Source organism: Apostichopus japonicus, chromosome 16, assembly GCF_037975245.1.
Source record: "Apostichopus japonicus isolate 1M-3 chromosome 16, ASM3797524v1, whole genome shotgun sequence".
NCBI classification, from domain to species: domain Eukaryota; kingdom Metazoa; phylum Echinodermata; class Holothuroidea; order Aspidochirotida; family Stichopodidae; genus Apostichopus; species Apostichopus japonicus.
In genome coordinates, this window is record NC_092576.1 from 7,518,828 (window position 1) to 7,535,688 (window position 16,861).

Below are 16,861 nucleotides of genomic sequence, written 5' to 3' on the forward strand. Positions count from 1 at the left end.
CTAGAAAATCCAGCATCAAATTTGGGCCAATGCAGAATACCTTTAATCTAAGTCTCTCAAGTGATGCATTGTGTTTCAACTGTCTTATTTATAACTAGCCAAAATTTGTACAAAATAACAATGCCATGCATCCAAAAGGTTATTGAGTCAGTACATTTCCATAATGTAACTATTACAAAAGCTGAGTGCACCTAATTAAAAGTTAACATCCTCCAAAAATATATATAACACAAAAATTTGATAAAGCCTTCTATCCCCTCCCTTGCATATACTGTAAGTCATTTTGTTAAGTCTATTTAGATCCACCAAGTTGACTAAATGTGCAATATTCAGTGTTAAAGATCTGAGCTCTGTATTGGCCCAAAATATATTGGAGAGAAGTGTACAATAAAAATTGAAATAATGCACATCTACACTCTGACCATTTGATATTTATTTGATTGGCACTGTTAATGTTTTCTCAGACAAATTTGATGATCAACATTCTCAATCTCAAGATGAATGACAACAGCCCACTATCCAAGGGAATAACACTGTACGATGTAGCTGCCATGCAGTGAAAAAGTCAATATTGGAACGGTTGCAATCATAGCTAGAGCACAGATGCCGCCTGGGACAGACTGATGTGGTGACCTACTGCATCATTGACAGCAATATTTTCTGAATTAACCAAAAAGTAAGTTAATATTCTGTAGGTTTGACATCGCATAAACTTGATACCATAGGACTCTATTATCTCAAATACGAGTAACATCTGAGGTAATTTATTCCAAAGTTATGGAATGAAGAAAGAAACAATCAGAAGGGATGAAAACTTTTGTATGATCTGGTTAATGTGGTGGTATCTTTTCCTCTATGTCCATAGTATTTAACTACACTAGAGCTATATCCACTCTCTGGTTTTTAATCTTAAAGGTCAATGCAAGACAACACCAAATTGTCAGGCTAGGTCCACATAAAATGTACATGCATATTTAAATTTTGAAACCTTTACAATTGGTAAAGCTTGAATGACTTGCAACTTTTAAAAGCACTTGCTATGGTAGGGAGCTGTTTCAGCTCCAATTGAATGCATGGCTGCATAAATAAAATGTGTAATGTTGTATACAAGGCAAGATGAATCAAGAATTAATGGGCCCAAAATGGGATGGATAAACGAATTGAAATTTACAGTGAAAATAGTATATATGAAAGGTTGTGAGATGATTAAAATATTGGCTGAATTACAGGAGATTTAGTTTTGTAAAGCAGTTCATTGTTTTCTTCATTTGTAGAGTGTGAGGTCATGTGAGGTCTAATCGGTAATCGCAAAACATTCCAAGCTATATTGCGCGTGCTATAATTGGGACCAAATCAGCATATCTTTAAGAGAAAGCTTTTCTTTTTGTACCAACAGATGGATAGATCTACAGGCTAATACAGTAAAGGATATGCTCTAATTAGAAATGCCAGGCAAGATTGTCACACAGTTTACAGTGGGGTGAATACAATCATCAACCAAGCTTTTCATCATGCTGTACATAGTGGTATACAGTAGCTCCTTGTTGGGCTTATCAATTAAAAGCTTGCATAGAAGCCGATGCCAAGCAAAGCAAAAGTATGTCCTGTAAATCGCGAAGTAGATTCACACATCTCATGTATATCCTCTGGGACACAGCACATCTTTCAATGGAGTTAGGAAGTTGCTGGGAATAGTTGTTGGATTGGCACAGTAATGTAGTATTTGCTTCACATAAATGCAGAGCAGTAACAGAAAACTAACTAGTTCCAGGATATGTTACACTGTTACACCATATGAAAGATAGAGGAAATTAATAGTATAAGCTTCAAGCAGACAGAACCAAGAGAATGCAGACCAGTCTTCATGGGAAGTCTTCTACATATTTAACTGTATGAATGGACTCATTCTTTTGCAATGTACTTCTTGAAATATTTTAGTTTGGTGACATTGTGGCACTACATGTTTTTGTAAGTATTAGGGAACATTTGCAGCTGCTTGTCAAGAACATGGAACTTGTTATACAACTGAAGTGGTCCTGATGCTTAAGTGTTGAGGTTACTGGATATTTTGCTGCCTTACCTTGCTTTAACTGTTCTTAAATGCATTTCTCATGTTTTAAGATGTTTTAATTTTGTATTCCAAACAAGATCAGCAAGCCATAGTACAGTAATTTTCAACAACCACCACACAGATACTTGTGCAGGACTAAGGGTATTTGTTAAGCAGATTACTATTATAAAAATCTTTCAAACTTTTATCCCTCAAAATCTCCAGGGGTACACTGCATTGTTTCTGAACCACAGTTTCACAATTCTACAAGTGGGGTTCAGGGGTTATGCTATGGGAAAAGTTTACAATGTTAGGCCTGACTTAATTACTGAAAGCTTGTGGTCTTTTATTACACCAAGAACCAGTTTATTCTTTAAACAAAATTAAATTATTTCCCCTGAAAATTGAGGGGAGTGAATACAGCAAAGGCACATGCAACTAGCACCAATGTCATGGAAACCTAGTGCAGCCCAATGAAACATACTGTAAAACCACAACACTTGTAACTATAGGTATGAAATTGTGCAATCCAGGGGTATAGTGTATAATGTTGTCCCTCCAAGCATGGAAACTCCATGATATTGTGGTAATTTGCATTGGTTACGGTATTAGATACAGCCTATACTGGTAAGTCTAGATAAATACTTGAGGTATAAGTTAGTTCCCAAAATGTTTCTCATGTATGAGAGAGGTCAGTAAATTGAGGTCATGAAATAGTGCAAGTATCCTGGTTTATGTGAAATAAATCTTGTGGAAAATATAAACTGGGATTGAAAATACAATCAACTGCTTGAATATGATTGTACAATTTTTATTGTGTCTCGTCTTTTAATATCATGCTAATCTCCACTACTGTATGTGTTTGGTAATAAGCCAGATTTCTGGGTAGAAGTTTAAAAAAACAAATCGTCAACAATTTTTGATGAATTTTAAGCAATCGCATTCACTGCCTCTATCTCTCTTTATGTTTTGAGTCAGCAACACAGTATACTGTACAGTAGTGAAAAGAAATGGACACTTTCTGTTGTATTCCTGATCAATTGAAAATTGTTTGTTGTTTGACTGTTTGTAGCAGTATTCCTCTGAGGAGTGCAAAAAATAAACATACAGTGAACAGTTGCAACTGCGCATGCATTTATGCATTACTTAAATTATGTTCTGATGCAATTCATGTAATATTCACTGTCGATTTTAGTTCAAAACTGCCAGTATACCATTAGTTCCTGAGCCATAATTTTTTTGCTTTAAAAATCTGGCTTTGAGTGTATAGTATTTTGTCAAAAACATAAAAGTGGAGGGGCTGCTTATCATCATTCCCTGAACAGGCTTTACCCAATTTGTTAACTATAATGGTAACATATCAAAATGTCTGGGGGACTTGCCACAGTGCTGACAGTTTTCAAATATTTCCATGGTTCCACCAGGGATGTTAGAGATGGACAAACAACATTTGACCTTTCTTTAACGTTTGTTTCGTGCCGACATTAATACTGTTTTTGGTCCAATACTAATACCTAAATAGGGTGACAGGACAAAATCCCCCCCGGACAAAGTCCCCCTAGGACAAAATCCCCCAGAGCCAATATCCCCCTAGGACAAAATCCACCCAAGCCAAAATCTCCCCAAGCTATAAAAAATCCCATCAATTCTTTACAAAAATGTGTCATCCCGGTCCCCGGTATCGTCATCCAGTACCCTCACCAGTATTTCCATTGGTACTCTCAGTGGTACTCTCAGTGGTTCCCGGACCAGTACTCCGACCATACCCCGACCGGTACCTTAATAGTGAGCCTGACAGTTACCCCCACCGGTACCCCTCCCTGACCAGTACCCTGGACTGTACCCCGGCTCGTACCCCGGCCGGTACCTCGACCGGTATCCCAACTGGTATCCTGAAAGGCACTCTGACACATACTCTGACACGTACCCTTACTAGTACTGGTACAATAAACAGTAATTTGACCGGTCCCTTAAATGTCACACCATGGAGCTATATCCCATGGCCACACTAACAGGTAGCCTCGCAATTACCCTCAATAATCTCCCGACCAGTCCCCTGACCAGTATCCGGACTGGTATCCTGACCAGTACCCTAACCAGTACACTGAGTGGAACCCTGACTGGTAGAGTGACCAGTATGATGACCGGTACCCTGACCAGTCACATGACCAGTACCTTGACCGGTACCCTCACAGGTACCCTAACAGGAGCCCTCACAGTAACACTCGCCAGTACCCTCACTAGTACCCTGACCAGTCCCCTGACCAATCCCCTGAACGGTACCCTAACCAGTGCAATGTCCCATGCCTTGACTGTCACACCTGGGCCATCCCTGGTTGTTGCAGGCAGGCTTTGTATGGGTCAGGGGGATATTGTCCGGGGAGATTTTGTCCGGGGGGATTTTGCCCTAGAACCCCTAAATAGCACTCAAAACGGATAATGGTGCCAGACGGTACCTGTACGTTGTCTGCTAGATTCATACGATGTCAAAAGGCTAGAACATGCACTATAATACTGTTATCAGTCGTGAGTAGGTACACACTCATCTCACATCAGTATTTGTTTCTAATGTCATAACAGGCAGTGGCGGAGCGTCCATACAGTCAGGCGGGGGGGGGGGGGCGGACTCAAATGTGAAGCTGGCGCCCTTTTCAGCTATTCACCACTTTTTACTTATTCGCGATTATATACTTTTTTATTGCGCTCTCATCTACCTATTGACATTTGTCACATTTTGTTGGCGATGGCACCTATACCTAAAGGGTCATTTCCGGCGATATAGGGAGTATCTTTACTCAAAAGATTTCTGTACGCTCTGCGCCAACCTGTGGTGGCGCTCCGCTTAGATAAAGTCGAAAGCGCCCGTACAGACCTTTCTCGCCCCTCTGACCAATATCCCTAGCTTCCTAGCTTCTCGAGGGGGTGGGCGCTTGGGGGGGGGGCTTGACCAATTCCTGGGAGGGCGCTTGTTACTACCTGAGTGGAGTGCCACCATGGGTTGGCGCTCAGCGTACGGGAAATTTTCAGCTATAAAGACCCCCTAGATCGTTGGAAATAACACTTCCCAGGCCTTGTAAGCTCCTCTAAAGTTTCACAACATCCTTTATTTTGAGATCCCCATGTCTTGATATGGTCATCAAATAGTTTAGAGAAATAGAAGAAAAAAGACAATCCGGTAAGTTGCTTTGAAATATCATGACATATCTCGGCCTATGCGCTATGTCACGTCAGGTTTTGCAGCAACTATAGCCTACTGCCGGTCCGCGGTCGAAGGGTCGTTCATGAGTGGTCATCATGGAGATTCGATACCATGCAGACCAATGAATGATATATTTTTCGCACATGTAATTTTTTCGACACCCAAAATCCCAGTGGGCGGGCGACAAGCTTTCATGGGGCTGTCGCCCCCACCCCTCCCCCCCCCCCCGTGGCTACGCCACTGGGTACATGGTGCCGAAGCACATATCTTCCAAGTACTGTCTCCAACTTTCAATTGTTTCAAGCTACTATGTGACCAAAAAGAAGTTCTCAAGATGAAGTTGCAGATCTGAAAGGACCAGTAATTTTACTAAGAAACCTTTCGACCACGTACACCTTTGAAGTAGGATAGGATTACACAGTATTTGAATTCTTCATCGATCGGCTTGTATTAAATTAGCTGAAACTCTATAGACCAGTCTTTCAAGGTTTAAAGAAATGGCTCCTTATATAGTTGGCATGATTCAAATTCATCCAGTGCAAATTCATCCAGATGCAAATTCATCAATATAATTGATCGAGAACTTGCTAGAACAGTAAGCTGTCTGAATTAGCATCTTCAGATCGAATATGGGTTTGCTGAGTTAGGGAGCAATATGTTCGAAGTACAAGGACCAACCAATGAACACAATTTTAACATAAGAGGCAGAAATAAGACACTATAGCAGAAATCATTATGTCTTCTTTCTGTTTATTACTGAAAAATGCAAATATTTTCATTAAAATCAATATGAAATTTCATGTTACTTTCAGAAATATATAAACAAAGCAACTTCTACAACTTCAGCTCATTCACATTCATGCTATCAGCTAGAAAATTTACCATGAGGCATATTTTCTATGAGGCATTGATGTGAATACCACTGACATAACTTGTGCTATTCAAATGGATAAAGGGCTTGGTCAAGTCATGAATAAGGCTCTGCCCCATATATTGCACATGTACAAAAAGGGTTACTGCTTTACATGCAATACTTTTTTGATGGGGGAGAGAGGGGTGGGGGAGATGTGGTAACATGTTGAAAAGACCACTTCTTTTAATTTGTCATTTTTCTTTTGAACATATGCAAATGTTCAAAAGAAATGAAAGCACTTGGAAATTTCTTAAAGAGATAGGCAGTTGTTGCCCTTGCACTGCTTTGAAGTCTGCACCACTGTAAATATTGTTGAAGGAGTGGAGTTCTGCGAATCTCTTGATAGTCAAGTAATAAATTTTTCTTTCGCTGTTTGTTAAACAGCTCCTAGCAGTAATATGTATTTACACGACATTGTATCTGAGGTTCATTATGTAACCGCTGTTTTCTACATAAAGTCAAATTAAAAACCAATGTTAAACTTGTTCACCTGCAATGGTCTAAATTCAGAAAGTACATCAATATCATAACTCTTTTGCATGTTGTATAACGGTACTGAATTTGAAGTGGATTATATTTATCAATGAATATAGCAATGTTTTGGGTAAAAACAATTAAAGCATCCACTTGAACTTCATGTTTTCCTTGCATTGTTTGCTACTTCCTCCTATCTAGATTCGAAAGGGACATATAGACAAATGCTCAAACAACATTTAACCTTGTTTCCCACAAAAAATGTTCTGTCCCAGTTTCTGTAAACTACTCGGGATAAATGGAGGTGTGGGGGGGGGGGGGGAGTTGGACAGGTTGTATTTGATTTTGTATTTGACAATAAAATTCACCTTCCCAAGGAAGTAATACAGTTCTTTAAGTAGCATTTTATGAAGGACCCACAGTATGTAACGATATCAGAATTGGTTATTGCCTCCTGCTGAAATGTCCAATAAAGACTCGCAGTATTGGAATGTTCATCAGATTCCTCATTTATAGAAACATCTGTGTTTATTGAAACTTTCTTAGGATGTTGCCAACAAGATGCAGTTGAAGTCTACTGTACCTTGTTGTCAAAGGTGGAGCTCACAAAAAGTCCTATCAACTAGTCTTATTCAAGCAGTGACAACATATGGGAAAAAAGAAAAGCAAAATATGGTTCAATTTTGTTAATATTATTTTGAACTATTTATCCCAACACCCTATCCTCCTTTTAAGACTTTTGCAAGCTTGTAAACCAGTTACAGCACTCATGCAACATGATATGACAAAGGTTCATTGCCAGAACATGAACCTAGCAATTTGGAGTAAATTTGTTAAAAGAATGATGAAGTTAATACACTGAAATATTGAATGGGGCTCAAAAGAGCTTAAGAAGTCTTTTGAGGTACATTACTTGTTCTGATAAATATATTAATTGCCCTAAGATTCAGCTATTAAAGCAGCTACTAGTCAGATACTAGATAGTATGGGATCATGAATGTTTTCAGATTTTACCTATATTGGCCTCAAATAACCTTTGACTTGGCGAAGAGCACTCAGCACATGATACACCTGCATACAAACTTCAGTTCATCATTCCAATATTGAACTACCATGTTAACATGGCTTTCAGTTTCAGATATCTAGTTATCTCACATGGGCTTCTGCTATACTGTTTATAGAATAGTACTCAATGTCAGAAACCTATATGCACTACATATGACTACCAACTTTTCCTTGTTGAGTTAGATGCTCTATGTTACTCTACTGACCTTGAGTAGCCTTTGACCCTCAATGAAGCCAACACCTACTGAAAATTCCATTTTAAATATAAAATTAATGAAATGATTCAGAAAATACTTTATCAGAAAGGAAAACTATTATAAACACTTCTGTTCATACTGACCTCAGCGTAAACAATTTAGAGACCAAGAACATATGGTATAATAACTATTAGCTAACATTTCTTCCTTCTACTCTGCAATTTTGAGAGAACAATAAGCAAAATTGATACTGGCAAATGTAACATGGCAACAATAACAATAATTCACAAATGATGATGACATCAGAAAAAGTAGCAACCATGACAATGATGATGATTTGAAAATCTTAATGAGCAATCCTAAATGTAACTAGAATATCACTTTTAGTAGAGCAGGGTTCTCACAAGCCCGTTTTAACCTGGCGGTGGTCGTGGTTTGAATATGATTTTGCCTCTCCCTGCATGGTTTGAAAGTTGAGCGCCCGGGCTGAACATTTATGAACCAGGAAAAGCTTGCTGCCACTTATCTGGTCCGAAAAAATTATAGCATGAGGTAAATTTCCTCCTGGGTGCATAATTATCATAACAGGTCAAGAATTTTTACCAAAGGTGATCATATTTGAATATCTGGAGTCGGCTCAGACTTGAAGGGTCTTGGATTTGGCTCATACCAAGTGGACTTGACTACAGCTCTGCCATAAATATAAAAAGATAATGGATTGTTAATAATTTATTATATGATGTTGAGAAGGTAGAGACTTAGAAAGTTAACTCCTAAATGTAATGGATAGCATTAAACTCTTCGTTTCACGAACAAAAGGATTCTCAAATACAGTACTAGCACATTACAGCTGAAATAATGGATCACCAATACGATGCAGTGAAGAAAGGGAGTTTAATAAAGAGCATCCCTCAATGTAATGACTACAGTAGGATAAAACTCTTAGTTTCACTAACAAAAGGATACCACATGCAGTACCAACAAGAGGGATGCCCATTATATTGAGGGTCCACTAGACTTAAGGTTTGCTAGACCCAACAACCCCATTGTGGGAAGCATTATTGAGCGTCTAGTTAGCATTTATTGGGTAACTGAAAGTATTGAAGGACCTTGGTGACTCCCCTCCCAGTAGTTTTATAACATTTATGAACCAGGAAGAGCTTGCTGCCACTTATCTGGTCCGAAAAAATTATAGCATGAGGTAAATTTCCTCCTGGGTGCTTAATTATCATAACAGTTCAAGAATTTTTACCGAAGGTGATCTTTGGTATCTGGAGTCGGCTCGGAATTGAGGGGTCTTGTATTTGGCTCAGACCAGATGGACTCGGACTCTGGCTAATTGGACTCGACTACAGCTCTGTCATAAATATAAAGAGATAATGGATTGTTAATAATTTATTATATGATGTTGTGAAGGTAGACACTTAGAGAGTACTCCTAAATGTAATGGATAGCATTAAACTCTTCGTTTCACTAACAAAAGGATTCTCAAATACAGTACTAGCAACATTACAACTAGAATAGTTGATTACCAATACGCTGCAGTGAAGTAAGGGAGTTTAATAAAGAGCATCCCTCAATGTAATGACTAGGATGAAACTCTTAGTTTCACTAACAAAAGTATACCACATGCAGTACCAACATGGGGGGGGGGGGGAGGATGCCCATTACATTGAGGGTCCACTAGACTTAAGGTTTGCTAGACCCAAAATCCCCATTGTGGGAAGCATTATTGAGCATCTAGTTAGCATTAATTGGGTAACTGAAGTATTAAAAGACCTTGGTGTCTCCCCTCCCAGCAGTATAACAACTGGAATAATGGATTGGTGAAACAATGTTTTATTTGATACAGCGAAGTAAGGGAGTTACATGAATAATAGTTAATGCAATGAATATGATTAAAATCTTTGTTTTACTAACAAAAATTATTCTCAAATACAGCAACATAAGAATTTGTATAAATGGATTACAGTATTAATAATGAATTTTATGATGCTGTGAAGGAAGAAAATTCATTAACAAATTTTAATTTGTATGCTGCATGTCATATACCTGTCCAGAAACTAAAAAGAAAAATTCAAACTCACAGAATGCACTGTACCTGGCTCCAAGCAATGACATATAAATCTAGTCCGCATTGTATCTACAGAAGTTGTTTGTCCGATTTTAATCGAAAGCCTTTCCTTTCATTGAAAATTTTGATCTTCAGTAAAAATATTCTTCTGTCTGCAGATTTTATTGATGACAGTACTTCCTTCTCTTGTGGAGAAATTCCACCAGCTCTTGTTAACCTACAACAAACCAAAACAACATTTCAATCATATGTCAAAGTTTCACTGAAGTAAATTCCATGTAAATATTTTTTAAAGCCTCACATTTTGATATTGACATTGTTGCAAAAGGTACAAATAAACACATCACAATCAAGGTTAAAATGTGATGGTGTTTTAACACCTCAAGTCTTTGCTTCACAATCCTACCTACAATTCATTCCAGCCTGCCAGATGGCAGATTTACAGTACATTTGGTTTTCAAAGACTACACATAAAGTCATTTCAATTCTGATAACATTTTATGATGGTGGAAGTAGCAAAGTAAAACAAAAGGTTTGGCAGTGGACTTGGTGGGAAGTGGAAAGTCTTTCTTACATAATTAATTTGTTAGCCGTTGCCTTAGATCGTTTACAGTTTTTGAAAATAAACAGCAAATTTTCATCATCTTTGTTCGTGTTGAAACTTAGTACAGTAAATTTATATTATGTATAGTGTGTGTTGATCAGACTTAGAGGATATTAAAGGGAAGGCTTTAGAAAACTAACTTCAGGTCATAGGGATTTAAAATATATCTCACAGTCAATACTTACTGAATATATATTAAAGACAACTGGGGATGTTTGCAATATATGCTTGTGGGAGCTCCTTATTTCCATGTAAGCCATTTCTCGCTACATCCCATGGTCAGCATGAACCAGCAGCTCAAAGTTACAGTATTTTGATATCCTGCGTCGACCTTGAAATTGTGCAGCCCTGTACTTCTTGCAATAAAGTGGAGCATATCTGCTGTGGTGTTCTCATTCTGCATTCATGCATTCCTCAAATTGTGCCAAATTTAAGCCATCTTTTCTGACAAGAGAATGAACATAAATAAGTCCAGATAATTGTTTCATAAATTGCAAGTGGAAGTCTTGACAGTGCAGTTCCCTATTTGATGTCAATACTTAGTGTACATGTTGTCCAATATTCATGTCAGTTTAGTTAATTTAGCTATCACTTTTTTCATGGAAACCGCATATGCAACAATTGAGAAAAATGCCACACTACTAAGTTTGAATATTGATCTATTATTTGGTATGTAAGTTGTACCCAGGAATTTAGCATGCAATCACTTCAAGAGATTGACTGAGTATTCATGCATGGTTCAATGCCTCATCTCGCATGCAGTTCATTTACTTAAAAGTTGCATGCACCCTAGACTATGTATACCGGTACATTTAGTCCCTCAACGTATCATTTGGGGTTTAAGCTCAGGACTACTCGTGTACACAGACTTTGGCATTATGACTGAGTTCATTTTTAATGTTTGGTTTCAATGATGTTGAAACTTTCCACTCACGATGGCATATGTGTGCGTGTGCATTGGTAGGAGTACTGTGTTTGTGATCCTAGCTTGTAAACACAGTTTCTCATGACAGTAAGCTTTATTGGACAGATCTCATAGTTGGTACAGTATGTATGTATAGATGCATCACAAGTATAAGAAGCCTATTGTTTTTGGTGAAGGTCAAAGGTACTTTAGGTAAAAATGGTCAAATTGTGAAAACTCAATTTGAAGCATGGATAGATCTATTTATTGGTATGTCTAGGCCAGTGGTTGGGTCAACAGGGCAAACTTGTGAAAACCTTATTTAAACCATACATCTCAAAGCAGGGTACACTAGCTTGCAGAGATACATAATGTTAATTATCATGTTATATCGCTACAGAAGGCTTTCAGTGGTCTTTTTAGATCCCCAACTGTCACTTTGAAAATGTTGTTTATCACAGTTCTCAATAGTTTTTTGCTGTATATTATTAAGATACAATAAGTTGTACATGCAGCCTACACATATACAGTAGCATACATGTCAAATTGACAAATTCATAAAATGAAACTTATTACATAATGGAAACCATGTGCAGTGCAGTTTGCATAATGGTGATCTATTTATACACCCAACCAGCTAGTATCGGATCATAGCAACATGTTACCACATGTATGCATTTAAGTGTTTTGTCACACAGTACAGTGCTAACATCATACAAGGGAGTTTTATTTGTTCCATAACAACTCTGATCATAATAGCCTGTTCGTGCAGGGAGTTGTAATGGAACAACTCCCTGGTTTGTGCTATGGACATGAGAACTATTTAGTGCCTGTTGAACATTAGTCTTGTGCATTTTCATGTTACTTACTAACACCAAATTACTGCACACAGATGGTCATTTTTAAAAGTATGAAAACTGAATACAATCAAGAGCTTTTATTTGGACATGATACCCAATATGAAACTACTTTAGTTGCACATACTGTATGTATGCTGGTTTTTATATCATGAATGATTTTTATAGGAGCCATGAATTTTTTTTTTTTATGAAGCAGGTCTGGATTCCCTTGGCATTATAACCTGATTGAAATTTAACCTCTGTGATTGCACTTATATGTGAGACCATTGATCAACCTAAGTAATAGCTTTTAATGATGAAGACACAGATAACAATTTCATAACTCATTAGTGTGAACACAATGCAAGGTTCAATGAGGTACTGTTATTTCCTTAAAATGCATAGCTGGTGGTTTTTCAACATACTCTAATCCTTTCAAATATGTAACACTGAATCTTTACACTTTTCCATTGATATATCACAGACTGTGTGTTTTTGTTATGGGACTCCGTAAAACTGGATCAAACCTAGCAATTTTGGACAAGGAATTTTCTCTTTTCGCAAAAACTCCTAAGTGCTCAAGTGACTGTACAGTAGGTCACCCTGTGAAGGCATTGTGGGACTTTGAGGAATACTTTTGATCAAGCTATTACTTCAGCACTATTAACACTACCCACATCATAACGTTAATATCAAAATGCCTAAATTACTTAGCCATGATTGCGTTGTTATTCTAAAATGAATACTCAATTGTTTACCTTCAGCCATGATTCATCCCATAGGTGCAGGGGAAAAAAACTCATGTTACAAAAAATTGTTGTACACTGCTACACTGAGGCCCTATGTGACTTACTGTAGTTCTCTGAATCAGAACCAATGACACACCACTACTACTGTACACACAGGGCTAAGTGATGCACACTTACACATATAGAGAATATTGTGGGGATGAATATTGTACTGAGACGGGAAACGTTTTCACATTTTTTTTTACTTTTGTAACTCGTTTATGAAATCTATCAGGGCCTTTCTTTTACTGTAGTGTTCCGTTTGCTTGTGTATCTGTTTTTGTGGAGTTGTGACTTTCTGACTGCCTTATTTTATGGCAGAGAGATTGAGACATACCCAAAGATTTATATTTTGTGAAATGGTTCAAAATTGCATCGCACGAATGCAAGTTCTTTCATACCCCTAAATTGACACATCTGTCGATAAGCTTACTGTAGTGAAGGCCTAAGTAAACATCCATTATCTTTAAATGCTGTTTGCTATGCTCTGAGGTAATTTTGTATTTTCTGAAATGGACAATAAATTTTCTATCTATCTGAGCCTCTAACCTCAGAAAGGTCAGGTCCCAGAGATTAGTGGTATAATATTGAGGTAGGCCTAATTTTGGTTATTTTTAGGGAGTAAGATTTCCAAATGCCCCAAAACATGCACAAACACAATTTGATCAGCATATACCTGAAATGGATTCAAACTCATGAAATATTTAACTCTGCTTGGCTGCAAAAAGTTATGGTTGCCTGCTGTATAGTTGCTAGTACTAGCTACAGTAGTAGTAGGCTAGTATAGTAATAGTACAGTAGTACTAGGCCTACTGTAGGCCTAGTACTAGGCCTAGTAATATTTGGAGGTGCGTCAATTATTAAGCCTTTACTTTAAAAGATCTGGAAGATCACCAGGCTGCAAAATGTGTAGGTTGACCAGTCTGTTACAAGTATATACTTTAATTTATTTATCATATTTTATATTCCGAGTATCAGCAAAGGCAGTAGCAGGCAGCTGTGATTTACCATAGCCAGTAATACTGATAGGTCCAATTTAGGGCTAACGTTAGGCCTAGGCTAGTCTACTCTAACTCTAACCATGGTCTTACTTTATTTATGTTCAGCATGAAGGTATTTACTCGGCCATTTACTCTAAATGTTATTAATATATCCGGAACACTTTTAAGGAATTTACTTACAATGCATATACTCCACCAAAGTTCCAAAAGCCAACTTCAAATGGGCAACGTTTACGGTAACCTGGGGCACTTTCCTTCGTAGACTACATGGCTAGGCCCACATAAAGTAACGTTGAATGTAGGCTATTGGGATAGCAACGATACGATCCGATCGACTGCCCTGCCACCGAACACAGAAAAGAACTGCTTATATATGGGGGCGTTGTTTCGTTACGTGTAAATTTGCCAGTTAAAATAGAAACTCTTATTTTCTTAAATATCCCAAATTAATGGAAGAAAACATACAAACACGAAGATTTCAGTGTAATTAGAGGAACCTGTAAGTTTCGGAACTATATATAGCGGCATTTGGTCAAAATCGAGGTGTAAAGTTGGGATCAACATATATACCATGTTCGTAATTCTGTTATATACCCTTCGGAATTACCTCCACTTTTGAGGGGATATTTTACCCTTTAAATGAACGATTTTTTTTGTTCCTACGCCCTTGCATAAACTGCTATGAGGATGTGGGTTTCTCCCTTAAGATTAATTTCCGCTAAGCGATCAACTTCCGTCACCATAAAATATAAGTGAACTTCGACCGCCGAACACTGGTCGACGGATAACGACCCGCCACTGGCCCATCCGAAACCGTCGTAACGTGGGGAATTATGGCCGGATAGTCGGGCAGAGTGTGAGTGTTTAACACTATAGACGTAACTTACAACGCACATATACGTTTCTTTGTAGTCCCGCAAACACAGTGGGGACATAAAGGAAATCTTATGAAAAGATCTCCTACGGCATTTTATCTATTTATATAGGCGACATGTAGTTTATTCAGTGAAGTGTGCTTGGTGTTTGGCGCTGAGGCTACAAATGATCATCTGGTTATACAGGGATTGTGCGCAAACGTATAAAATAACTTAGCGGTTCCCCTAATACACTACCACAGCACCATACTAACTTGAACTCTATAGCATATTACTGAACACACGCATGCGCATGACACGCAACGTCAACGAATTGAATAACCCGGATGTAGAAGTTCGCTGTTTAGTTCACACTGATTTACAGCAGTTTTCTACGAATTAATCATAGACTAACTTGAAGTGTTTGACAAGTTATGTGTATAGAGCTGCTTTACAACTTATTATTATTATTATTATTTATTTTTTTGATCATTTTTACCATGATTTTCCATTTCGTGTACATATAATCATGATACACTGCAGGCATGAGAATAATTGGGCCTTCATACTGACGAAAGGGAAATGAAATAGAGGTAAGGAAGACCATCCATATGCCCCTTAAACTCACAAATTGAAATGAGCTTAACGACGTTTCATCCTTCTGCCCTCCCCATACCCCCATGTGCTACCCTAAGCGACACACTTTCTTGTTACTCCTGTTCCCTTCCCATCGTCCGGCTTAGTGTATATATACCGGTGCTGTGGCCGTGGAATAAAGGCGGTGGCATTTGAAGCAATGAGGCTTAGCAATCGGGAGGGCCCGGGTTCAATACCCGCCAGGGTCATAGTAAGGTAGATTTTTCATCCAAGAGCACTCTACGGTTTACCCATCTGGAATGACTTTCTAAATTGAAAGGATTCACAAATTGAGTTAAAATGTTGAATTGGAAGCCACCCGACGTGTAAGTTGTAATCCACAAGCCCTGCTGCTGCAGCTGATTATTATTATTATTATTATTATTATTATTATTATTATTATTATTATTATTATTATTATTATTATTATTATTATTATTATTATTATTATTATTATTATTATTATTATTATTATTATTATTATTATTATTATTATTATTATTATTATTATTATTATTATTATTATTATTATTATTATTATTATTATTATTATTATTATTATTATTATTATTATTATTATTATTATTATTATTATTATTATTATTATTATTATTGTTGTTATTATTATTATTATTATTATTATTATTATTATTATTATTATTATTATTATTATTATTATTATTATTATTATTATTATTATTATTGTTATTATTATTATTATTATTATTATTATTATTATTACACCACATTGCTGCATTCTGCTGTCTATGGCCTACTTACAACTCCTAACATAAACGTTACTGAACACGCCCACAATTTAGTCAGGGTTGCTTAATCCCAACCCATGCACACCATCTTTTCTTGTCATTTTTACTTATAAATTTGTACAATATACTAGTATGATATGCATTAACCTTGCTTTACCTTGCTTGCTTGCTTAAATTAAGCTGTCATACCTAAAAATAAACATTTCTGAACATGGCAAAATTTTAGTCAGGGTTGATCATTCCAACCCGTGCACACCATCTTTTCTTTTTTTACTTGTACATTGTACAATAGACTAGTAAGGTATTCATGAACCATAGAAATTGAACTACTTTAATTTCTATGGCATGAACTCAAAATTAAGACACACATGTAACGTTACTTGGTGCAAACCCTTACTATTCTGGATCAATGCATCACACTTTCGTTGAATAAAAACACTGTACACATAATATCCAGACAGTACAGATCGCTGCTGCGGTATATGACGTCATATAG

The 16,861-nt window shown here is 37.2% G+C and overlaps 2 long non-coding RNA genes across 3 annotated transcripts; one reads left to right on the forward strand and one right to left on the reverse strand.

Annotated features, from left to right (window-relative positions):
• The first annotated feature begins 557 nt into the window (after nt 1-557).
• Nucleotides 558-2,845, forward strand: LOC139983574 (uncharacterized). Its single transcript, XR_011798748.1, has 2 exons — nt 558-676; nt 1,397-2,845. It is a non-coding gene; the product is annotated as an uncharacterized lncRNA (long non-coding RNA).
• A 3,146-nt stretch (nt 2,846-5,991) lies between these two features.
• On the reverse strand, nt 5,992-14,217 carry LOC139983573 (uncharacterized). Of its 2 annotated transcripts, none has more exons than XR_011798747.1 (4): nt 10,762-14,217; nt 10,000-10,189; nt 9,151-9,255; nt 5,992-8,589 (listed from the first exon to the last, which is right to left on the reverse strand). It is a non-coding gene; the product is annotated as an uncharacterized lncRNA (long non-coding RNA). The 2 variants fall into 2 exon arrangements; XR_011798746.1 differs by having other exon boundaries at nt 9,986-10,189.
• Between the last annotated feature and the right edge of the window lie 2,644 nt (nt 14,218-16,861).